Source organism: Cuculus canorus, chromosome Z (genome assembly GCF_017976375.1).
Source record: "Cuculus canorus isolate bCucCan1 chromosome Z, bCucCan1.pri, whole genome shotgun sequence".
In the NCBI taxonomy this organism is placed as follows: Eukaryota; Metazoa; Chordata; class Aves; order Cuculiformes; family Cuculidae; genus Cuculus; species Cuculus canorus.
In genome coordinates, this window is record NC_071441.1 from 7,317,440 (window position 1) to 7,342,675 (window position 25,236).

At 36.5% G+C, this 25,236-nt stretch overlaps 1 long non-coding RNA gene across 3 annotated transcripts in view; it reads right to left on the reverse strand.

The window, feature by feature from the left end:
- LOC128850427 (uncharacterized) overlaps window positions 1-25,236 on the reverse strand; it is a 102,089-nt gene that overhangs the window by 13,530 nt on the left and 63,323 nt on the right. For 2 of the 3 annotated variants that reach the window (XR_008447856.1, XR_008447857.1), the window contains exons 4-5: window positions 4,945-4,982; window positions 3,555-3,751 (exon numbers count right to left, since the gene is read on the reverse strand). The exons of the other annotated variant lie outside the window; for it this stretch is intronic. This is a non-coding gene — a long non-coding RNA (uncharacterized LOC128850427). The remainder of the gene's footprint in view (window positions 1-3,554; window positions 3,752-4,944; window positions 4,983-25,236) is intronic. 3 annotated transcript variants of the gene reach the window in all.

Genomic DNA, 25,236 nt, shown 5'->3' on the forward strand with positions numbered 1-25,236 from the left:
CTCATTCTTTCTGAATGTGTACATTGGTTCTACGGCTTCCCTACTTCACTGTAAGAAATCCAGTTTCATACTGCAAAAGATTTGTTTGTTTGCTCCCTGCATCTATCTGTGGGTCAGGGAGGGGTGGCTGTTTATTTTTATACAATGTTCTCGCCATTACAGGAAAGAGCAAAAAAAGAAGAAACTTAATATGGGCATAAAAGAACTTAGAGGATATTTTATTCTGAACTGCACAGATTATTTTATTGTGTTTATTCTGAATTGTATTTTAGCAGACCTGGAATAAGATAAAGGAAAAGCCCAGCGTGCAGTTTCTTCCTCCTATTAATATTTTAAAGACATATATTGTACAAATGAGCCAACCTGTTTCCCCAGAAAATCCTTTCTGATGGTAACAAGGACTTTAAGATGTGAATATAGGAGATGTTTGCATCAGCCTGCCATCAGTGACCACTACTGACCACAACTGAAAAGCACCATATAGGTAGACATTTGCTGCCCTCTTTTGGAACATGTAAGTGAAGATTCAGCACATGTTTCAATGTGGTTTTGTTTTTATCAGATGTTTCCCTTAGCCACATTGCTCACAATCAATAGATTTTTAGTCAGCTACTTGGCTTACTCAATTAAAAATTCATTGTTGGTCAGACACTTAAATTCTACCAAAATGAAAAAAAAATTTACCGAGATGGATTTTTCTAGTACATGGCCCATGTGGATGCACTGAACATATTCTTTAATAACATATTAACTGAGCGTATATTTTAGTGGACAGCTCTCATATTTTTGCTGTTAATTTTAATAAAAGGTGTTTTATGCAAAGGTGTCAGGTGAGCCAAATGTCCTCAAAAAAACAATGGAGTTGGTCTTTCTGTTGTAATAGAATAATTAATTCATAGTGGGGTAATACCTCATTAGTAATAAATTTTCTTCATTATTTATTCTTTATTTATTACACCTTCGTTTTGACCTGGCAGATATGTCACTGAATATCGGAACTAATATAATAAGAATCAAATGCGATGTAGCATAAAATTTTAATCTGAAATACAGTAGAGGTTTAAGTAGCTTATTAAAATAGTCATCTGCTCCAAACACAGAAAGGAAATTGTCAGCAAGCTATCAGGGCCCTTAGATGCGGCATTAGGAAGATCGAAACATGATATAACATCCATCAAGGTCGTCAGAACTGTACTATAAAAAATGGCTGTTTGAAAAGAAGGCAAGGGAAAATGTTTTGAAGCAGTCATGTTGCTAAACCAAAGAGATTCTGCTAAGCAGGACAGGTTGCTAAAGACAACATTATCAAAAAGGAAAGTCTGTTTACACTACAAACAATCACTGTGCACATAGGTTAATCTGTACCAATATTTTTTCCTGGATTTTTTTCACTCTTGATTGCAAATTATAGACACAGTTTTCATTGCTCTTTAAATTTTTGGACAGGAAAACACGAAACAGCCTAAATGACTCATTTTTATTTTAAATACATACTGTCCTATATCGCTTCTTTACATAATAACTGTTTCCATACCGTGTTTTCATGAAAGTACTATGTGGTAAAAACAGAATATATCAATTCCTTTTCTTATCATACTCTCTATAAAGCAGGTTCTGAATAGATATCACTAAAATCAGTTTTCCACGCTACCTGACAGGGCTCAGACCTGAAACCAGATCCTGAGTCAAGTACTCTCTATGTTTAAAGAATAACAATAACCACTTTCTTGCAATGCCTTTTATGTGCCTAGAACAGGCTCCAAATTCAAATTCATTTGTTTGTTGTTTGTGATATGACTGGTTCCAGCATAGAGAGTACAGTTACTGTGCTGTGAGAGTCTGGAATAAATAATATTGCCCAGTGTGATTTCTGCTACAGAGACTATTAAAGTAATTTAACCATTGATTGTATTTTATCAATATTACTACATATAAAGAAGAGAATTTTAATTGTCTGTGTATCTTTTAAAAGGGAACCATATTGTGATAAATTTGACACATTCAATACAATGGCTCCACAGCCACAATTCAGTGAAGTATCATTAAGCAAAACACTTATTTATTACCCTTCCAAAACAATGCTTAATTCCTAGAGAGGAAGTTACAAAGACATATAGACCCCAAGGCTTGTTTGGATTATACATAGTGTTAAAGTATTTCTTCTCCATTACATACCAGTTTATTAAGCTTTCAATTTCAGAAAGCTTTTGGCTGTGAAATACAAAATGACTGCAATGCAACGCATGTTTCTGCAGTATAAATATATCTCTCATTGCTCAGAAGGACCCAGGAGCCAGGTTAACCCATACAGTTGTAATTTTCTTCAGTGATTCTGTACTTAATGGGATTAACAGTGTTCACCTTAAATTTTTTTAATCGATTTGTCTCTTCCACATTTGGGGTTTTGCCACTCTTTTTTGTAGTTTTAGCTAACAGGCTTAATAATCCTGAACTCCCATCTTACAAGTTGAGAATATCCTTAAAAGGTTGTTTTGGGAAACATGAAGCAAATTTTTATTGCCCACTACATCACTGTTAACCACATATATCTTCTATTCTTGGTATTCTGTGCATAAAAACAGAAGCAGAAGCAATCCTATCAAAATATATAGGGGCATAAACAGGACAAGGCTTTAAAAAATCAGTGGATTCTTTTATTTCTTGTACAGTGCTTCCACATCTGCACTGGAAAGTCCCAAATAAACTCTCCAAAAAAACCTCAACACAGATACATGTAGAAAAATACAATGCATGTGTAACACATGACACTATACATGGCATCCAATATTCCTCTTTATGCACGGAGATATTTTTCTGTTTTAACAAAAAAGTTACGTATTTCAGATTGAATATATATTTTTAAAGGAAGGTTGTTTCAATTTTTTTTAGTCTAGTAACCCAAAGACATGCCTATTATTTACAGAAGTCTTCAGAGAACACTGCATGAATCTCTGTTGTTGTCTCTAGAAACTTGGAAGATAAAGTTAATAAGCCTACAAAGTAAAACAGGGCATTTCACCTATTACAGAGAGCAAATATTCTCCGTCTGATTCTGATTTAATCCTTGAAGTCAACAGAAAATTTCCCTACAGGATGAGAAATCTAACTCATTTTAAGTGTAGCCTGAAATGATTTATCAGTGAGTCAGAAGACAATATTAGAATTCTACCAGAGCATATTTATCAGATACTATAATAGAAGACAACTTTTATTTATCTTTCACTTCCCCTTCACCTTTGGCACAGGAACTCAAAAACTTTCTCAATCATAACAAGAGTGTAATTTCTGCTAGTAGTGCTCCTAAATATGCAATAAGTCATTGTCATCCGTAAGCTACGATGAATTTAGAAAGCATTATATGAGAAAGAGCATTTAAGAGCTACAGCACTGGTGATCTTGAACAGCAGATCATTACAATGTCCTTCAAGGCCATCAATGGAATGACTTATCTACTGTCTCTACAATTCCCCATGTAGCTATTCAGCTGAACTAATTGTGATAAAAAATTTGTCTAGCTGACATTAGAGTTTCTATAAAAGGTCTTAATAGCTTACCTTACAGTGGCTGTTGGTAACCTTATTTTGAACAGATCTTGCCATATATACTTGCAAAATTCACAGTTACACAGCTGCATTTGTAGAAAGCCTACTTTCGTGTTTGCATTTAGAATCTGAGCGTATGTACTTCTCTGCTTTTGGATCCATGCTTTTTCCTAGACTGATGATGAACATCACAATGACAGCAACAGTATCTACAGATAGAATACCTATGCTTAATAGATGCTTTTTAAACATGTAATAACTATTATACTATAAAATTATACTTTTATTTCAGTAGACTGTTTTTAAACATTCCCTGTTCCTACAAGGAGCATGGGTTCCCCACTCCAAAAAGAGATTAATTGGCTTCACAGATTAATTTACTTAAATCGTAAACTTCTTGCTGCCTAATTACTATTCAATAGCAACCAGATTTCAGAAATCATGCAGACAAAAGGATACCCTTTCTACTATAAACTTGCACCATCTTAGCTCTTTGAATAATGTGTGCTCACATCTTGAGGGTCATGTCTTTTGGTAGTCTCAATAACCTGACAGGAGTAAAAAGGACATAAATAGTGTACTTTCAGGGGACACGGGATACATCATATCTGCAGGATGAGCTGCATCTCTCTCCAGAGATCTTCAAGGGTTTAGGATAATGGGAAGGCAAAGAGAGACAGCGAGAGGTGAACCACAGCTGTCAGCTTTTTTTTTATTCTCACTTCTAGTTTTCTAAGAGGTTTAAAAATGTCGCTGTGATCAAAAGCCTAGGACTTAAGACTGCCCCCAGGCAGCTAAAGGAGAGGAACACTTTCATGTTTAGTGCCTCCCATCAGAATCTGTAATATAGAGGTTTCCTATCACTTGCAAGTAATTTCCTAGTTGCCGCATTTCCTTACTGAGTATAACAGATATTAGCAAATGTGTATGCCATCAGGTTTCCTACAAACCTTTCTTCTATATCTGCCCATTAAAAACGTGTGGAAATATATGTCCATATACTAAGGAATACTGTTTACATATGCAAAACCTCCAGATGTCTAGTTCCATCCAGCTGCACTTTGCAAAGGAAACTTCACAGCACCGAATATTCCTCTAATCCAGGATACAGCTATATCCACAACACTGGCTGTGGATAGTCTTTCTCTATTGGCAATCTGTCAGGCTTAGAAAACTTACCTGCTGACCATCCTGCTTTGAAACTCAATTATCAATCTCCATATCCAGCTGTATCTGGATACAAATCATAGCTCATGCTAAAGATTCCATCCAGGCATGTCAAAGGATAAAATCTCTGAGACATTTTCTAATGCTGTTTGTAAGAATCCTTCCTAACAGCTGTTCATTTTACTTTTTTATATTGAGTGCTATTCACTCTAACAGGGTTGAAGACAAAACTCACGTTTAAATAGTGGCACATCATCTCTCTGTGTTCTTTTACTGCAACAAAACATAAAACAAGAAAGATGGGTAAGCAGGAAAAGATTGATCTTCATTCAGGTTTTTTGTCTTGTATTTTTATTCCATTATCAGGGAAAAAAGCGGTTTTAGAATGATATTCCCAGAAAGCAATAGTTTTCATTTGCCTTTGAGGTAAATGTGTTCAGCCAGAGGGGAAAAGCAAGCTGAAAAAATTACTAACGCCAGGAATTTCACCTGCACCTATTTCTTCAGAAAAACCTTACTTCCAATAGTTAAAATTCTTAAAACAATATAATCTTTTACTAATATCATAATTGTTCCAAATAGACTTCCTCGAAAAAACTCTAAAAAAAAAAGATGATTATAGGCAGTCAGTTTTAAAATGCTTGTACTCCAGGTGACTTTTCAGTACAGGTCAACTATGTTGTCATTCCTTGGAATGCTTATTCACCAGAAGCCTTAGCACATGCACCACATGGAGCAGACAAAGTAGTATTCACCTCTCTGATGGCATTGCCTTTAGTCTAGCCTTGGCCATTCATGTTCTCTGTCATTCTGAACAAATAGATTCATTGTTCTCCTTTTCTATAAAGCAGAGACAACAAATTTACCACATTTGTGAAGTTCTCCATCATCTCCCAGTGATAGAGGGATTGTTCTGATGTAACCTAAACCCTCATCGGACCTGGATTCATTTTTTTAATTGATTCCCAGTGAAAGTAGTTGTTTGAGACTTCCGGATTTCTTTCCAACATTCTTTCAAATCTCAAGTAACTTATGCTGAATCAAATAATTTATCATTCTGTATGTCTGTACAACAGCTGGTACTGACATACTTGTGACGTGATGGAATACAACAGGGAGCATAATAACACTAACACGCAAGTTCAGAGATTATTTTTGGAATCCTGAAATCTTAGGGAAGAAAATCATTCTTCAGATTTCTGATTTTCAGCGTAATTGTTGCTCTAACAGAGCAGGCTTTCCCACTTCAGAGAGTTTTTTAACCCCTGCTTGGAACCACAATTCTGATCACGATGGCCTTTTTTTCAGAGTAAAAATTCCTCAAACCATTGTGTGAAAACTGTAAGTGAAATGGAAATTATGGCAATTGAGGTACAATGTCTATTTTAATGCCATTTGATTTCTGGTTTGCATGCATTTGCTAGAGCTAAGCGTTGTGGTACCATGTGTCCTTATTGACTTCTTTCTGTCATGTTATGTTAGTTGTGATGTGATATAACAAGTTATGGCACAGTAAGCCCGCACAATCCAGTGAAACAGAGTGGATGATAGATAATTTTACTGAAGTGCTCCTTTTCATTTCTACAAAGCTCAGACCATCTGACACCTTGAGTCATCTCAACTTGAATAAGCAAAAGACAATGCAAAGCAAATGGATCTCTAATGTTATTACAGGATTTGAAAAGGGAAGTACATTCCTCTAATTCAACATCGACATCCAGAAAAAGGAAACCAGGAGGTAAAACACTGAACAGCCAAACTGTAATATTTTCTTCTTGTTGGAGAAGTTATGACAGAGAATTTTCTAGTAATTTAAGGTCTTAGACTGACCTTATACAACCTTCAAATTAACAAACAACATGAAACAAAAACTCTGAGCCTGTCTTTTCTGGGCTCCATCACGATAAATCTCAAACAAATATATCTGTAATAAAATACCTCTTTAAAAAGTTAATCAAACTATAGAGTTACCAGTTAACAAGGCTTCACAAATCCATAGCTTTGAGGTAACTGTGTGAGAAAATGAGTAATATAACTGCCATGTCCTTTGAATCAAACTTTTTATAAGAGTATTTTAAGTTTCTAATACTTTTAATAAAGTACCAAGAGGCTTATGTGTTTTCACTTCATACAAAACAAAACTATGGCTTGGTAAATCTAAACACAGGTTCCTGCCCTGTCCTAAGCTTGAGATATTTAGGATATCAGTGCTTCAGTTCTCTATTGTTAAATGCAAGTCTATTCTGTTGTTGCTAGGATAAGTGGAGCCTACATAACTGTAATTTTTCTCCTATCCTACTTGGTGCAGCCTCAGTTTCTCTGAACAAACATGCCTTCAGAGTCACGTGGCAAGGAACTGCATAGCAATGCTCATCTCCCATGCAGAATCTTTCTACCAGACTACAAGTTTGAGAGAGTTACATAAAACCATAGCGTGGCCTACTTAAAAATAAAAGCCAGGGAGATGTCCTTATTTCGGTCTGGCACTTGCAAGCCAGCTGGCTTGGAGCTCTTAAGCATTCACAAATGCAGCTGTATCTCTCCCTTCTGAAACTACTGTGAAGATATTCCTCTACTTTTTTCCTAAGTGATGGATCCTAGCAAATCCCAGGCTCTGTATTGCAATTCCCCTTTCCTACTTCTATGAATTAATTTTGACATTCATCAATTTGAGTTTGATATTTACTTTTCATAAGAAGAAAAACACAAGGAAAACCTACTATTACTTCCTTTCTTGTGGAATTTTGCCATAGATGTCAGCTATTTCTTCTTCAAATATTCAGCATGGTATTTCCTTAATTTTCAAGAACACATTTGGATGTCATTATTGAATACAAGCATCAAATATATGCAATTATTTTAAAAACATGCTTTTATTATGACATTATTTTTATAATGACAAATCAAGATCTCACTGTTTAAGACTGCAGAAATTTACCACAAAAAGATGACATTTGTACATGCATAAGTACAAGACCTATAAAGAAGTAATTTGTTTTTAAACTTATCCAAAACTCCCAATTTTAAACATCTAATTTTGTAGTCCTCGGAGAAAGAGGTCTCCCTTTCAGATCTCACAGCCTGAAACCATACTGAACATATCAAGTGAATGAAAAAGCATTCATCCTAACATTCGAGACAAAACATCTATACATCATTTTTTTTGCAGATAAGTTGGAAGAAACCAGGGATGAGTTAGATTATAGAATCTAATGGAACTCTGAAGTTTAAAGCTGTTATATCTGGAAAATACTCAGATTACCTATAGGAACCCTTTATCCCTAATGATTAGCATTACTTAAATAGTCTGCGGTCTAAAAGTCCCAGATGATGGTTCAGAACTTCATCATGCAAGGCACTGTACATGCAGTGCTATAAAAGCTTCCAGTGGAGATGAGAGGCTACTGGCAATGCTATAGAACACAATAAAAGACAAGATAGGAGAACTGGAGTAGGAGCTCTAAAGAAAGAACATTGTGTCATGTGGCCCAACTGTAAAATAGAAAAATTGCATGTAATTATTTCCCAAGCTGACTGTGATGATGTGAAAGGGAAGAACTAATGATGATACACTCTGCTTGTTAGAGGTTTTTCCTTCCAGGAGCTCAAGGTTACAAAAGTGCTCTTTACTTGGACTTTTTTTTCCTTCCTTCCACTAGAAACGTGATGGTTACAAATAAATTCAGTTCACAGCAAGTTAATATCACTCCAAAGACATTGCGAAATAATTGTAGTTACTAGTGCCAGATATACAGTCTTGGCGATATATTTTTTTTCCTGACTTCAAGCATCCTGTATTGATTGATTAATTATTCTACCAATGAACTAACAAATATTGACCTTATAGAGTTGAGCAGCATTTAGCCAAAAGTCAGTAATCTACATCGATCACTTAATGGAACATCAAAGCTCAGCATCTCTGACAGTTTTATGTCATTCAGCAAAAATCTGTCTATGCTTTGATGATACCTTGACCTTTCTTATTAGGCATCCTTGGCAGAAAACTAAAAGCAATAATAAAATTAAACCTATGGATAATGCTTTGTTATCTGAAGTGAAACAACCAGTGCAACAGGATGCTCCCTGCAGATTTACCTACCAGCAGGGGTAGTATTTCCTTTCAATCTAAACATATCAATTTCTAGTTATATGATTGGGTAGCACAAGAGACAAATTTAATTTTACCATATCAGAGTATCGGGAAAACAATAAGGGGAAAATGCTAGTATATGTATTTAAAAGAAAAAAAAACAACAAAATACATGAAAAAAAAACAAAAAACCACGTACGCAAGACTTCAGAATAGGGCTGTAAAGCCTGTAGCTCATTCAACAGCTAGAGATCTGTCTATGCAGCTGCCAAAGGAACAATTCAATCCGGCTTTTTCTGTTCACCAGCGCTGTTACTGAAATCCCTGATCAGGTACGCAGAACAGTGTTATTACTAACAGCCCTGATCAGGTACAGTGAACACCCTTGCTAACTTTATACACCCTACTTCTGGGTTACGTTTTCCACCTGTTTCCTAGCTGACAGGTGTTCTCAAACACAGCAAACACTGCAATTGCTTGTGACTACAAGCACAGACATACCCAGAGGTGATCGGTGGGGTGCAGAAGCAGCTGAATGAGGAAGGTTTCTCACACAGCTTCACACTCCAGAGCAGAAAAGTCTCCAGAGGCGTCACTCGATATTAAAGCCTAGCAACTCTAGCCAGCTCAGCTCACTTCTTCAAGGTAACTCATTGCCAGCTGTTAGAGTAGTGAAATATCAACAGCTACCCCACTATTGTTATAGTCAGGAGTAAACTTCAGGCCCATATAAAATAAATCCATTCTGCAGCAAGGCCTGGATGACCAAAAAAAAATTAGTACATTGACAAAGAAAGCATCAAAGTCAAACTAGGACACAAGGAGAAGACAGAGGATCTTCAAAGTTTAACCCCAGCAACTGATGTAGTTTCTCCCCTTGAAGAAACAACTCTAGAAAATCACCTTCTTCGGCTTTTCCCTGAGGATTCACTGTAATTTCCTTGCCTTTATTTTTCAAGTGCTACTTGCCTAGAGCAAGGTGCTGTAGGAAGCACCTTGGGAACTGGCATTTATTGACTTAAGTAATTCATGAGAGTCAGGTTGGAGGTGCTTTCCAAGCTCTGAGACCCATTGCTTCTCTAGGCTGATTTGCAAAACTAGTGCAGACATCCTTTCCTTTAATTTTTAAAGCTGATCTTTTGATACCAATCTAAAAGGGTCAATATACATCACAGTGATGGCTCCTGCTCAATACTGCTGCAGAAACAATTATGTGAGTAGGGTCCCTCTGAGTTGTGAGAACTATTAGAGTTCTATAGAAAGCCAAAAGAGACAAAGAAAAGACTTTCAGTACCAAATCCTGGGAAGGTTGTATGGTCCCAAAGGTCTGAGTGTAGAAAGTCCTGATTCAGCCTGCTTGTTATCGTAGAGGTGCCTTGTTTATAGTTATTTCTTATTCACTAACACAGGAGTTCATAGTTCTTATTCTTTAGCTGGGAGCTCATGGGAAATTCTTTGGTTTTGGTCAAATCTTCCTTTTCTGTTGCCATTAAGTTGCATCCTCATTGCCAACTAAATTATCGTAATGAATTGCCATTAGAAAATTGAGTAGTTCTGTATGAAAATAGATCATGCTTTTAATCCAATAGAACCCTGAGCATTTAGCTTGTGTATCTGCTAATGACGCAGCCCAGTTTTGGTCACCTAAGTAAGAAATCAGATATTCAAAAGCGCCCAATCACCAGCAAGCTTTTAAAAGATCATCTGACAGGGAGCTAAGATTTTATTTTGAAAATTATGACATTCCCTGTCTAAATGCAGCCACACATACTCAGAAAATCTATCTCAATTTCCTCAATGAAAGTCATTGGACATGGTGTTATTCACATGTAGCCTGTAAGTGTTGCAAGAAAATAAACAGTTAAAATCTATACAGAAATCCACTTTTTACACTAAGTAAGTACAAAAAAGTTGCCTGTTTTCTACATTCTGTCAGAGGGGAGAGCTGCCTCTTACATGACCTTACCTAATGGAATAGAATTATAGAGAAATTAGGTGTAAGTTCATCACATCTGTGATGATCCAGCCTTAAAGCAGGATCAAGTCTAACTTGGTTAAATAAATTAATGGATAAATAAATTAATGGATAAATAAATAAATAAATCCAAAAGTCTAAACACATATTTAAGGATAAAACATAAAAAGACAGTTTCTGTCCAAGCGTCTAGAAAGAAAAACAATAAATGAGCAAACTCAATGATCCTCTCACAAAATGCAGAGATATTCTGTATTATATTTGCTCAAAACCAAAAGCGTATTGCTTTCGATATTCAAATTCACTGTGTATGGATATATACAACTATCCATTTGTTTGTGTTTATTACATTTCAGTAAGACACTTTATTTAAGAGTTTCATCTGAAACCATGGCATGGAGCAGAACTCTGCAAAGCAGAAAAACTGACTTCATAAATTTTCTATAATCTAGAATAAAAACTAAACTTTTTATCACACACAGCATAGATGAAATTGTATGCTTTTATCAGTACACGGAGAAAAGGACACCATTTGTCTACTGCCCTGCAACAGATATTTGTCCCTGCACATTCACTAGCACACATTTCCAGTTATAGAACTAAAGACATACATTATTTAAAACCACTTCCAAACAACGGAGGCATTTTTTTGTCACTGTGCTATCTATAAAATATGCTTTGTGTACAGAACTATACTGAGTAGGAATCTCAATCTAATATAAATCATGTTGTTTTTCTTTTAATGAGTGTTAATTTACTTTTAAATATCCTAGACATACCCTCTTTAAAATAGTACATTCTGTTTCTATTTTACTGTATTCAGCCATCAGTGTTGATTACTCTTGGTAACCATGGCAACAAGGCAGCTAACTGTTCTTAAATCTTCATTTGTCCACTACTTTTACAAAATACAGTTATGAAGGTTTTCTCTCTAAAGATACAAGAAAAAGCTAGAGGAGAGAAATGCTCAATGTCTTTTAACTGATAATACAAAGGGAATATGTTCTGTGAACTAAAAATTTTTTCTCTTTGGGATTAAAACATAATGATTCAGGATGTTCAAGACTTCACTATATTCTAGTATTGTTCCTTTTATGTCTCACACTTTAAATCTTCCCAGAAGCCTTCAGTATCTTTTCTCATATTAGAAGTTTGCCTTCTGTAATAGTCTGCTTCTGGATGCTAGTAGTACCATAAGATAATAGCTAGAGAGCCTGGCACAAGAATAGTTCTGCTCTGATTTCTTCTGACAGCCTCAGAGGTTAATAATCCATATGATGGTACAGAATAATTTCAGCTGCTTCTGTGAATCTTGTGAGCTCCTGTCCAGACATAGAAAAGACAGTCTTGTTTGTGTAAAGAATCAGGTATTTAAGATGGTTGATCAGGGTAGATCAGCGTGAGGAGAAACTGAAAAATGCCTTCCTGTCAACTGAGAAAGCTGGATAAAAGATTTTGCTTTCCTATAACAATGAAAATCTGTAATGGGTTATAAATAAATCGGCCTTCAGGAAAGGAAAAAAAAAATCAACAATTTTGTGCATCTATTCTGTTGGAGCCAATAAAAATTGCTTTTCGTATTTTCAAATAAAAAGCACTGAAAAAGATTTGGTCACAAAATGATTCTTTGATCATATTTGGGGGTGAGATCCTTAGGAACACATTTGTCTGTCACTGATGATACAACAAATTAGCAAAACTTTGTTGTGATGTGTACAAAACATTTCTGCATCATGACATTTCATAAAAATACCTATATGCTCAGGTTAGCACATTTGCATATAGAAAAGAGAATGCAGTCCAGTAAGCTGTCTTCTTACAATACCTGCTTCCAAGGCGTCTCCTTCTCCTAGTCCTGTGCTTTCTGTCACTGTGCACTACTCTAACAAATGTTTGGTTTCTTTTCATTTAATGAGAAATATTTACACACACAAATACATCGGCTGCTTTGTTTACCTTCTGCACAGGAACCTACAAAACATCACCTTGCAAGATAAAGGACTGACAAATTGTACAGTGAGCTGAAATTGACCTTTCAGAGTGGAAGTTTTTTTTTTTTTTAACTCTAAGAGGACATGGTTATACTTTGTCCCTAGTAAATCTCATAGATTAGTTTGAATTTGAGTAATAGAAAAAGTACTTGTAGTTGCAGTATGTCATGAAACTTTGGTATCACACTGGTAGAGCCATAGCTGCCTGGTAGCACTCCGTATAGTCATTGGACAGAGAGAGGATCCAGGAAACCACAGGCCTGTCAGTCTGACCTCAGTGCCAGGGAAGGTCATGGAGCAGGTCATCTTGAGTGCTGTCACACAGCACGAACAGGACAACCGGGTGATGAGGCTGCATCACTCAGCATGGGTTTATGAAAGGCAGGTCCTGACAAACCAACCTGATCACCTTCTATGACAAGGTGACCTGCTTGATACATGAGGGAGAGGCTGTGGAGGAAGTGTAGCTGGGCTTTAGTAAAGCCTTTCACACCATTTCTCACTGTATTTTACTCAAGAAACTGGCTGCCACTGGCCTGGACGGGGGCCCCCTCTGCTGGGTTATAACTGGCTGGATGGCCGGGCACAAGTGGTGGTGGATGGAGTTAAATCCAGCTGAGTACTGGTCACAAGTGTTGTTCCACAGGGCTCAGTGCTGGGTCCAGTCCTGTTCAATATCTTTATCAATGACCTGGATGAGGGGATCGAATGTACCCTCAGCAAGTTTGCACATGACACTAAACTGGGAGGAAGCGTGGATCTGCTGGAGGGCAGGGAGACTCTACAGAGGGATCTGAACAGGCTGGATCGATGGGCTGAGACCAACAGGGTGAGGTTTAACAAGGCCAAATGCAGAGTCCTTCACTTGGGACACAAACACCCCATGTAGATCTACAGGCCTGGGAAAGAGTGGACAGAAAGCTGTGCAGAGGAGAAGGACCTGGGGGTGTTGGACCACAATGGCTGAACATTAGCCAGCAGTGTGCCCAAAGCACCAAGAAGGCCAATGGCATCTTGGCTTGGATCAGAAACATCGTGGACAGCAAGACCAGGGCAGTGATTCTGCCCTTGTACTTGGCACCGGTGAGGTGACACCTGTGTTCAGTTCTGGGCCCCTCACCACAAGAAGGATGTTGAGGCTCTGGAGCGTGTCCAGAGAAGAGCAACGAAGCTGGTGAGGGGGCTGGAGAACAAGTCTGACGAGGAGCGGCTGAGAGAGCTGGGGTTGTTTAGCCTGGAGAAGAGGAGACTGAGGGGAGACCTTATTGCTCTCTACAACTACCTGAAAGGAGGTTGTAGAGAGTTGGGTGTTGGTCTCTTCTCCCAAGTGGTAGGTGAAATGACAACAGGGAATGGTGACAAGCTGCATGAGGGGAAGTTTAGATTGGACATTAAGAAAAATTTCTTCACAGAAAGGGTTCTCAAGCACTGGCAGAGGCTGCCCAGGGAGGTGTTTGAATCACCATCCCTAGAGGTGTTTAAAAGGCGGGTAGATAAGGTGCTTCAGGACATGATTTAATAGTAGAGAGGTACAGTTGGAGTTGATGATCTTTAAGGTCTTCCAGCCTAATGATTCTATTATTCTATGTTTTACACATACAATAAAGGCAAACAGGGAATTCTGAACAGAAATGGGGCTCACTTTGGGCATAGGCTACTGATAGACTTAAAGATTTAGTCCTAATTATGCTCTTTGCTCTTTTGGATTTGTAGAAAACTTTTGTTATGATTATTGAAAGTAGCTGTTAAAACAACCAATAATTGCTTTTTAGTTTAACAAATATACAATATATACATCTTTAAAATAAATTTAGGCATGAAGTAAGTTGTCATAAATTGCAAAGCTGCTATGATTCTGATTTTTGATCTTCGGTCTAAGTACAATCCAACTCTGAATAAGCACTCAAAGGAAAGAGATATAGCTTTTCTACAGCTCCAGTCTTCCCAGTCACATTACACTAACTCCTTTCCAAATCTAAGTGTGACTATGACTCCCATAAGACTTTGGTTTCATTTACCTTCCTTTAATTTGCTGTCATCAGAAATGCTTTCTCTGTGGCATAAAGTTTACAGAAAAACATATTCTAACAATGTATAGTTTCTACTTTACCATGATAATTTTTGTTTTTCTCCCTCCCTACCCCCCCACCAAGGGAATTAAGTATCTATGATGTTGTCAAGCCTATTACTGAGATTACTGTCCTACATTTGGTAAACTGAAAGGAATATCAGTGTTTTCCATCCATCAAGTGCTCCCTTATGTAATGTTTCAGGGAAAAATTTAGAACTCCAGCTGGGCTATAGCGGAACCTTTTTCTATCACTGCAGCTGAGCTGAAGGCAGGAAATATAAAGGTAAAATGTACATTGGAACCAAGTAAAAGGCCACTATAACACTGCCATTGTCATACCATTGCAAGGATTTTATAATGTACAGCTACTTCTTTTCTCAATTGACATCATATAGAGCTCAGCTAATGGAAATAGACATGGAACATAATGTGCCAACTAGATGCTGGACAGGAAACAGTAAATGGATCATGAATCCAGCCCCCCCAGCTAAAGTAGTCAAAACTCTGAATAGCAGGGAGACTAATGTTTTTTAGCCATTTTCCCTTCCAGACATAAGCCAAAAAAACCCAGCACTGAAGTGTTTTCATTTTCTGGCTGCCTTTCACCCTATCGTGAAAGCCAGCCAGCCAGCCATGCTCAAAAGCATTTGCTTTTAAATGAATCATGGCAATACAATAAAGATGCAACATGCAGATTAAGCTCAAATCAATGACAGAAGCCAAGGCTCACATCAGCATGTTCCAAAGTGCAAAAATTGCTCACAGTCAGAGAAAGTTCATCCAATAATATGCCACGGGGGGTGAGCAGAGAGCGACACACTGAGTTTAGTGCAATGGCTTTGGTGCTACTGTTGTTTTCTTGAGCAAATTTTGGAATTTAGTAAACCTGTTGGCGTTATTAAATTTTCACCCATACAGTGCAATAGCTCTTTAAAGCAACAAATTTCCTGCTACATCTTTTTAGCTCTTTGGATAGGTTATGTACTATAACTGTCAGACTTCAGTTCTCCAGCGCAGGAATAAACACTCCTTTACAACACTGTTGTTTTGAGACAGTGTTAAAACTCCTTATTTAGAAAGAGATGATAATGGCATAGCTCTCTGCAGGCTGGAAGCCTGTCAAGTTTAAGAGAATTGCAAGTTTTATCTATAGTTTTCATCAACAATTTGCAGGTTTTCTGCAGTACTGGATTTTTTTTTTAATTACTATTTTCCTCCACAAGCACATCTAATTAAGTGCATGAAGTATGAATTTGTCATTACACCTCTCCCTTATGCAACTGCTGAAGTCTGCAAAAGACACGTGTTGGGAATGAACCAAAGCCAGAGCTCCACAGCCAAAACCAAAGTTCTCAGTTAATTTCTTTCCTTTCTTTTTAACTGACATCTATATCTAAATGCTCTTCCAATGGCTCAGCTAGTGTAAGCACAATCTCCACCTCTTCAAATTTAAAATGTTGAATGAGGCCTTCAACATTAAAGACCTCAGTAAACTGCTTGATTTTCCAAAGGTGGCAAGAATATAAAACCTCTAAAAATTGTCCTGTGTCACAGCATATTCTATCCAAAAACTTTTCAAAATTTGGACCTTAATTAGACGGAAATAATGATCTAAACGGAAATAATGATCTAAATACAAATAATAGCACCCCTGAATCATACTGACTTGCATATGCTGCACTTTCCTGGAAACTATAAACAGAAGCTTTCATTTGTCTCTAGAGCTAATTAAGGAGGGGGGGGAAATGCACTTCTTTTTATTAATAACTCTCTTTCTGAATAATGCTTTCATTATAAAATAAATTAAAGATAAATAGCATTACCATACTTCTTTTAAATCTACATTTTATTTTCCAAGAAGGAAAACAGGTTTTCCAAAAAGAAAGAAAGCCTTTTCTTCCAGGCAACTGCCATGTTTTCCTGTGCTTCTGAGTAGTTTTCTCTGCATTTAAGCATTTGCATTAGCCCTTAGCCTTCCCAAAAGTGTTATACACAGATTACTGTATATTTTTCATAGAATATTTGGGGTTTTAATGCTTGTGTTGGTAAATTTTACTCTTGATGAAAACTAAAGTACCTTCCAAAACTTTTGCATCTTGCATTTACCTTTTTCTTAAGTTATATTTGTAATACATTTTGGCATTTGTGCTTCACTGCAGTCTGAAAAGACCAAATATCCCCAGTGTTTCTAGGGTTTTTACATTTAGTTGTACTAAAAATTTTTCCACAATGCACCATTTTGTGCTGCTTTGGAGAACTCAATGAAGTAGAATTTCCCTAAAAATGTATCTTCCCATGTTGTCTACTCCTCCATATACTGTTACGAGGTTGATACACAATGCAATTTGGTAGAAGTCAACATAAAGAGCAAAACCAAATTGTGTTTCGAAGCATAAAGTTCTGCTCATTCTTTTAAAATTGAACTGCAGCATGTATACAAATGCTACATAAAACACACTGACTAAATGCTGGCTATGGTAAAAAACAGCTTTTTGGTCATGGTGATTCTCTGTTTCATATATAAGCCACTAAGGGGCAGTAGTATGTGATCACAAATCTATGCATCATATGGTAGAAAATATCACATTGACTACAGTGTCAATGTCTTTGTGGTTTATAATCTTATAAAAGTATAAGAGATACTTGGAATATTTCATTCTTCAGATTTAGATTATACAATGGATGGCTTTCAGTCTGAACTCCTTAAGTCATATTGCTTATAAACAGGATCCGTGAGATTTGAAAGGCTTTAATCCACAAATAATTTTTTTTAAGGAAATCTTTATAAAAGCTTTATAGATGGAATGATTGATTAAATGGCATGAAAGTATAATTTTCTTTTTTATTCCAAATTGTATTTCAGAATATATCAACTCAGACCATATTTGGTTATGCTCATGCATTAAAATAAATGATCAAGATTAAAAAAAGGGATCCGTTTGCAGAGTTCTATGCTTACAGACATATTCTTTCTCTTCTTATATTATTATATTAACGAGACTACTTAGTATCTTGATCCTAATTAGCTGTTTGTTAGAAAACTGTATACTGCTTCATGAAGTCTTTCTTTGTTTTCTCGGAATTGAATACATCGTGTGCATATCCTCCTGGGATTTAATGATCACTATGAAAAGTCAGGACATATGGCACTTTATTCTTTCTGCAAGTACTGGCCTAATTTCCCCTTATTAGGAATGCCTTATCAGATTGAGATGGAGTCTAACCTCACCACTGAAAAACACCTGTAAGATAATTTGGAGTCATATTACTAATAAAACTGCAGACAAAGATTTCCTCCCTAGAAAATTAGCATTTCCATCCGCCTCTGAATGAAATGACAGGATGTAACTCCTCTGCATATCAGATATGACAGAAAGAGAAACCCTACTGCAGTAAATCTGAAGAAAACCCAGGAATCACCAGAGAGTTAATTGAATCAGGGATGGTATGATCGTAAGAGATAAAAACACATTAAACAAATGAGGATATTCAATAATATGCTACATGATTTAAAATTCACCTTTTCCCAACAGAAGGTGAACCATGTTGTCTGAATATGGATGTAATATTAGTAGCAAAGTTTTAGATTTCATAGTGTAATTAGACTGAGGAAACTGCTTTTGAGTAAATATTGAATAAAATAATTTAAAAACTTGTGCATTTTTGCATTTCTTTTGTTCCCAATTTTTAAAAATTTTATTTGTAAATAAACATAAAGGATCAGAAAAAAAAATCCCTGGAATTAAGACACTCTTTTTGGTAATTTATATTTTTTTTAATCCTTGAAAGCTGAACTCCCTACTCCATTTTCCCTTTTCCTTGCACTAACCTGTTTCAACTAATCCATGTATTTCTTGTTACATTTCCATCAGAAAGTACCTATACTTTACAAACTGTACCCCACTTTTCTGTTATCTAGTACTGTCAGGTTTTATAATGTGATTACCTTTATCCTTTGTTGCCCTGGCCCAGACTGGTCTTTCATAAAACTCCTACCATGCAGTTTAAGGTCCGCAGCCACCTGCTACCCTAACTGAGTTTTCAGAATAAACTCCAGATACGTTGACAATTCAGGCACACAGAAAATGGCTTTTTCTCATACTAGAGAGGGACATCTGGGTAAAAAAAAAAAAAAAAAAAAAGAAGGAAAATAAAGATACCTTTCTTATCATTCAAGAAGCCAGTGCTCCTTTGGATCATCATAGTTTTGACAGTTTCATTTCAGAGTGAGAAGAAGCACAGGAGAATGGACAATGATGTGTCAGATGTGTCAGCAGGGGCATAATTGTAGCAAATTGTAGGAAATATCTTGAAGTAACTACAATATTCTCATAGTCTGTGCTTAGTTTCATTGTCTCAGCAGACTGGTATTTCCTTTTGGTAGCTAACTAACTGTACTGACTATGAGTGAGGACAAAATCGGAAATAATTTGGCTCATAAGTTTCTCCGAAAGCATCAGTCTAGACATATCTAAATTTTAACCTACTTAAACTTTTAAAAGTTAACTTTTAGGTGCTCCTTTTCCTCTGCTTGGAGAGGGTTTAGCTCTGTGGGTTATGGTGGTTTTTTTTGTTTTAACCAAATATATTCTACATTACATATACACTAATTGCTGAGGAATTAGCATATCAGAACCACTGGGAATTAGACATTATTTTTAGTCCCAAATAGTTGCTACATCCTGGTTTTATATCCTTCTGAATTAAATCCAGAGGGAAGCTACACTTTCACAAATATCTCATCTTCACATTGCATTCTCTTCTTAGGAAGCAACAAAGACTGAGACATAATTCTGGGGTTTTTACTTCTTACATTGCATGTTGTTTATATACATTCGCAGTCTCTGATAACTACAGAACAAATTTGTATTCCTAAAAAGCAGAGACAAGATCAAATAATCGGGATGATAATTCAATAAAATGTGGTATTTCCTGGGAACAAACACAGCACTTTTGTGCTCATTTGCAGAGACAAGAACATGACTTGATGAGGAAATAAAGAAATCCAGCCACAGAATGAAGCCTACAATTGCAATCCTTTGCAGTCATTTACATCAAAAATAGCAACCCTGAAATAATAGTGAAATTATCAAGAAGTTACGGCACCATAATATTGGAATATCTGTATATGAATTGTTAGGTGGAAATAGTCATTACAGTTAGCATTTCTTTTATGCTTATGATTATGTAAATTAATGATAATGAAAATATATGAAAATAATAATAGAACCATTCTGAAATGGTGTCATTACACGACAGTGGATATCAGCGCAAGACGCTTATCTTTTTGGAACTTATTCCTAAGTTCTTGTCTCATGATATCACACAGGTCTCCAGTTCTGTGCATGCCTATAAAAATTCAGTCTAGTTAGTAAAGAATTTAGTCAATTTAATGATGGATAGGGCAGTTCACATGTATTTTATTTGCTCTGTGCCTGTATAACAATGAAAAAGGGTGGAGTAGTGATCCAGGAATGACAACAATCGAGAAAAGACTAGTATCATTACTGTCTGCTGAATGGCCTACATCAGAGTTAAAAATTTCCCAGGAAAAAACTTTTGGAAGTAGATGACAGATCACATTAATTATCTTGGCAAGCTGCCTAAGGAACTCAGCCTGTAAGCTGAGAATCTTTGCTTCAAAGAAGAGTTTCTTTTCTAAAACAATGTACATTTGGGGTTCCTGGGATATTCCATCATCTACAAATATAACTACTTTTCTGCTACCCTATCTTTAGACCTGCTTGCAACCTGATCACACACAGGGCAGCTTATCCACACCTACAAATTCTTATGGTAGAGAAAACTAGGTATCGAGACTATGTGTCAGTCTTCAACATCTCTCTTTGATTTTGCTCATGTTTAGATAAAGTTCAGATAGAGGCTTCCCCGGCAATTTGACAGATAGCTTTGTATCAGCAGAACAAAAGCAAGATGTAAGGAACTAATGATGCAGTAGATTAAATCCTACCTCTTTTCTTAGGTTAGCTTGTGTAATTTCTATAATGGCCACCATGAAGTGGAAAATTAAACTGAAATAAAACTCATGTTTACTCCTGTTTTCCACTTGTGCATTATTCTGGCATTATCAACTCAGATCATATAGTCAGGATATTTCTGAGATCACTTTATTTGATTAGATTGGTCAAAAGTTGCTTTATTGCAACTCTGTATGCATTTTGAAGGAAATGGTACACTGTTCATACAGTGTTGTGTTCTCCTGACAGCTAAAATAAAAAGCAGCAAGTACAAAAGGAGGAATCTGTGCTTTGCCTTGATGCTTCAAACATCTGATCACACACAGACAAACAGAGCCTGTTCCAGGGCTGGTGCTACTGGTCTAGTTAACACTACTGCACCATACAGCTGTTATCTAAACTAACCAGCACATGCAGAATATTTTTTGCACAAATTTTGGAAATCAAGCTTTTACAGTTCATTGTCAAAAATGAAAGAATACACTACTCCTTGCTATTGTGCTTCTTTTATTTAACCTGTTATTTTAGAGTAGGTTAGGCCTTAAATTAGTATACAGTTATGGGTATCATGAACATCTGTTGTTTGATCTGTAATACTGGGAACATGTGCCGGTATTTCCATATAAACCATTTTCCTTGATTTAATTTGCAGATCCATGTAAGGACTGAAGTTTATGCTACTTCTTCACCATAAACCTTTCTCAGAATCACAGCAGTTGATTCTGCCCAGTACAGACTCCTAATGAGAACTTACAACTCAGTTTCCTTCTGCCAGAATAATCTTCCATGTGTTCAGTCTTGGCAGCTTCTAAAAAGATTTCAAAGGAAAATTACATATTGAACATACTCGATAACGCTTTTGAGGAACTTCTGCCTTCTGAAGGGAAGATATGAGCATTATGCAAGCACAGGAAGTAAAAAAGGAGGAATACAAACACCAGTCCCTCTGAAACAGTCTAAATTATTTTTCCCATTACTTCATCTGTGTCAGGAGTAGCTAAGACACATATAACCACCACTTACCAGCAGAAAGGAACTAGAGTATAAAGCTGCTTGTCTGCCTGCATAGCGAGACTGTATTGCACGTATTTTTTCCCCCAACTCCGTGTCTCAGAATAAAGAATTGAGAAGATGAAAAGAGAGCTAAAACGTAGGGAAAAAAAAACCCAAAACAGCTGTATGAAGGTTTGGGCTCTCCTGCAAGAACACGGCTCAGTTAACCAAGCTGAGAAATAAGTGAGTGACAGAAGTTAAGAAAAAGCACATAGAACCTCAGGCTCAGGAAAAGTTAACATTACCCTGCAGATAAGCTGAAGCAGCTCTCAGCTTGGTGACACAGTGCATTTAAAGACGTCTTCTGGTACAGGAAAACAATGTCAAAATAGAAGCGCATGCTAAGAGCAGAAGGAGCACAGTAGTAATAATCCAGGCACGCTCTAACCATCCCCATGGTGTTAAAGGTGATACAGAAATAAAATTTTAAAATGTTAATGAACCATTTACAGTTAATCTAAGCTATAATATTCTATAATTAACAATTAATTACAATATTTAAACTTCACATATACCTTCTACATTATTCATATTTCAGGATATTAAAAGGAGCCTGTGCACTGAAATTCTTTAACAACTGTCCTTTATTGTGTACTCAAGTGAACCTATCATTGATTTCAGCAGGACAGAGAAAGGACTGAGATATTCTTCCCTGTTATTGACTTTCACTTCCTGTTCTGTGCCGAAGTAAAACTTCAGGATTTGGTTTATTGAAACCATTCTACTAATGCACAGGAATGTGTTACGAGCTCAGTGTAAGAATTACAGTGTGAAATTATAAGGGTTATGTTATACAGGAGGTCAGGCTAAATTATCATAATGGTCCCTTCTGTGTCTTAAAACTATCAGTAATGATGTCTCCATCCCAGCATAGACTGCCACTTCATCTAGTCGTTATCATATTTCCAGTAGAGGCTAGCACCTGAGATTTCAGAGGAAATCAAATCCCCTTTCACCCTTCTAATGTAACTAGATAATCACACACAGGAAGAAAAACTTCTTCCCAACTCTTGTAGGCTTATCATACTCTAACTGAAAGTAAGATACTTGTTTCCTTTCCACTTTAATAATGTTTTAATCTGTTAAAAATGTATCATCAAAGTATTGTGCTTCATAAGTTATTAACACATGCAACCGCATTCAGTAACCATTTCATTGATAGTAGAGGGCATTTAGGAACCAAACCTTAATTGGGAGTTTAGTGATGGAGGATTTTGAGCAGAGAAGTAGCCAAGAAAAGTTCATCCACAGTTCATATAAGCCTTCCACAAATTCATATTAGATCATAGCCACACAGCAATGGCAGCTTGAATCTGAAGTGTCAGGAAAGCCTATACCAAATAAGAATGCACAACTTTGCTGTAGAAATTTCTGTGTTTAAAGACTTTTTCATTTTCACTTTATTTTTCACCCAGTGTTGGAATACTGCCATATCACACCCTCGAGACAAAGTATAAAATAACTACACGCTGAACTGAGTTTTAGCATTTGCAAAAACGCAACGGTGGCAGTGACACAGTGAGATCCATATCCATAAAGAAGCTAGGGAAAAGTAAGAGATGAACTATCAGGCTAGTCAATGAAACAGGGGGAGAAGTGGTCGGCCAAACTAAACACATCTTTAACATCACTGCATCCTTCTCCCACTCTTTCAAGACAAATTCAGGATGGGCTACTAGTTGTTTGAAGCCCTTAGTTAATTCTCTCAGCAAGTCCTTAGGGATTAAAAAAGATAGGAACCCAGCAAGCTTATTGAAATTGCACAGCCCTGAACATCAGAGTTGCAGTGCAGCAGTTCCTATTTTTTCTTGAAGGAAGACTTCTGAAAGTACCCTTATCTGCTCAAACCACTGTTGCTACGTGAGGGACAGTCCATCCTCTGTGGCACAGAAGGAAACTATGCTACATGTTCTTTGTTTAGAAACACTGCTTGTGTTATTCTTTGTTCTCCTGTTTCTCATAACACCATACCATTCAGGGCTAAAATGTTCTAACATCTAGAATGTAAACTTTTAAGTATAATTGAAATTGCTTCTTTAATTTCCCTATCGTATTCACAAGACCCACTGAAAAATACGTGATCTAGAAACCTCAGCTAAACACAGCTACCAGGTGTCAGGAAATGTAATTGGACTGACACCCGCACACAAAAGGGACTGGAAGGTAGGGATGAGACGAGGACAGCCATCTGGACAGGGAGAGCCACTTCATTCTTTGTATAAAAGCCTGTGACACTAAGTCACAATAAGAATTATTCTATGCAAGAAGTTTGTCAAGATCTGAATTCTGATTTATAAAACGTGTTTATAATTACTGCAAAGAAAGTACTTCACTTCTATAGAATCTTCAGAACTGAACCAGAAGTCAGCTCTGAGAATTCACAGGGCTGCAGTCTCCTCTAACACATTTCTCATTTCTGTTGCTCATTGTGCACCCCCAAAGGCAGGGTAAGGAGTTCTAACCACAAATTTCCTTTGTGCAAAGAGAGTGATTATGTTGAAAGAAAGAGAATATCACAGCAAAACATATTTACAAACCTAAAAGTATATTTCATTAAACTTCAATGACACACACACTTATCCTATCCCAAATGTAGGCCAATATCAGCCAATTACATCTTTTTTTCAAAAAGAGTTCTAAGGCTAAATGTTTGTCTTTGGATTTCAATGATAGTAAAATTTCTCATTTTCTCCAAAAATCTGTTAAGAAGTGTGTAATTCCTACAATTTAGATGGACAGAGTCGACAGCCTCTGGTTTTTTTCCCCTTGGACTGTACCATACAACTGAAATTCAGATCACCCATCTAAAAAAAAATATATTAGTGTATATATGTATATACATGCATATATAATTTCTCTATCTGACACATTTTCTAATAGTGATATAAGGGGTTTTTTTTTAAATTTATATTGTAAAGATCGGTTGTGAGTCATCATACTCTTATATTTTGAGAAAAATTATACATAGAAGTTTTATCTCTTTATATATGAAAATACGCACATATACTGACATGCATGCACATAGTCACAGAGAAGAAATCCATATTTTCATAATCTCCTTGACAGATCACAGAAGAAAGTACAGATTTACTAAAAGTGAACATACTTAAAGGTGGTTTAATAGAGATGTATACAATTTGGATACTGACGGATCATCATATTTAGCATGAAAATCTGCCTACTATCATTCAAGAAGATGTAAAATAGAAGTACCTGGACTATTTCACTGCAAAGCACCTCTGAAATGATCCCCTCTGACAAGTGCATACAATGAGTCACTGACCTGATTATCTTAGAAATCCATATGTGCTAACGGAGAAAAAAGACTGGGATTTAGATGGGGAAGTGAGAGATGGCCAAGAAAGCACA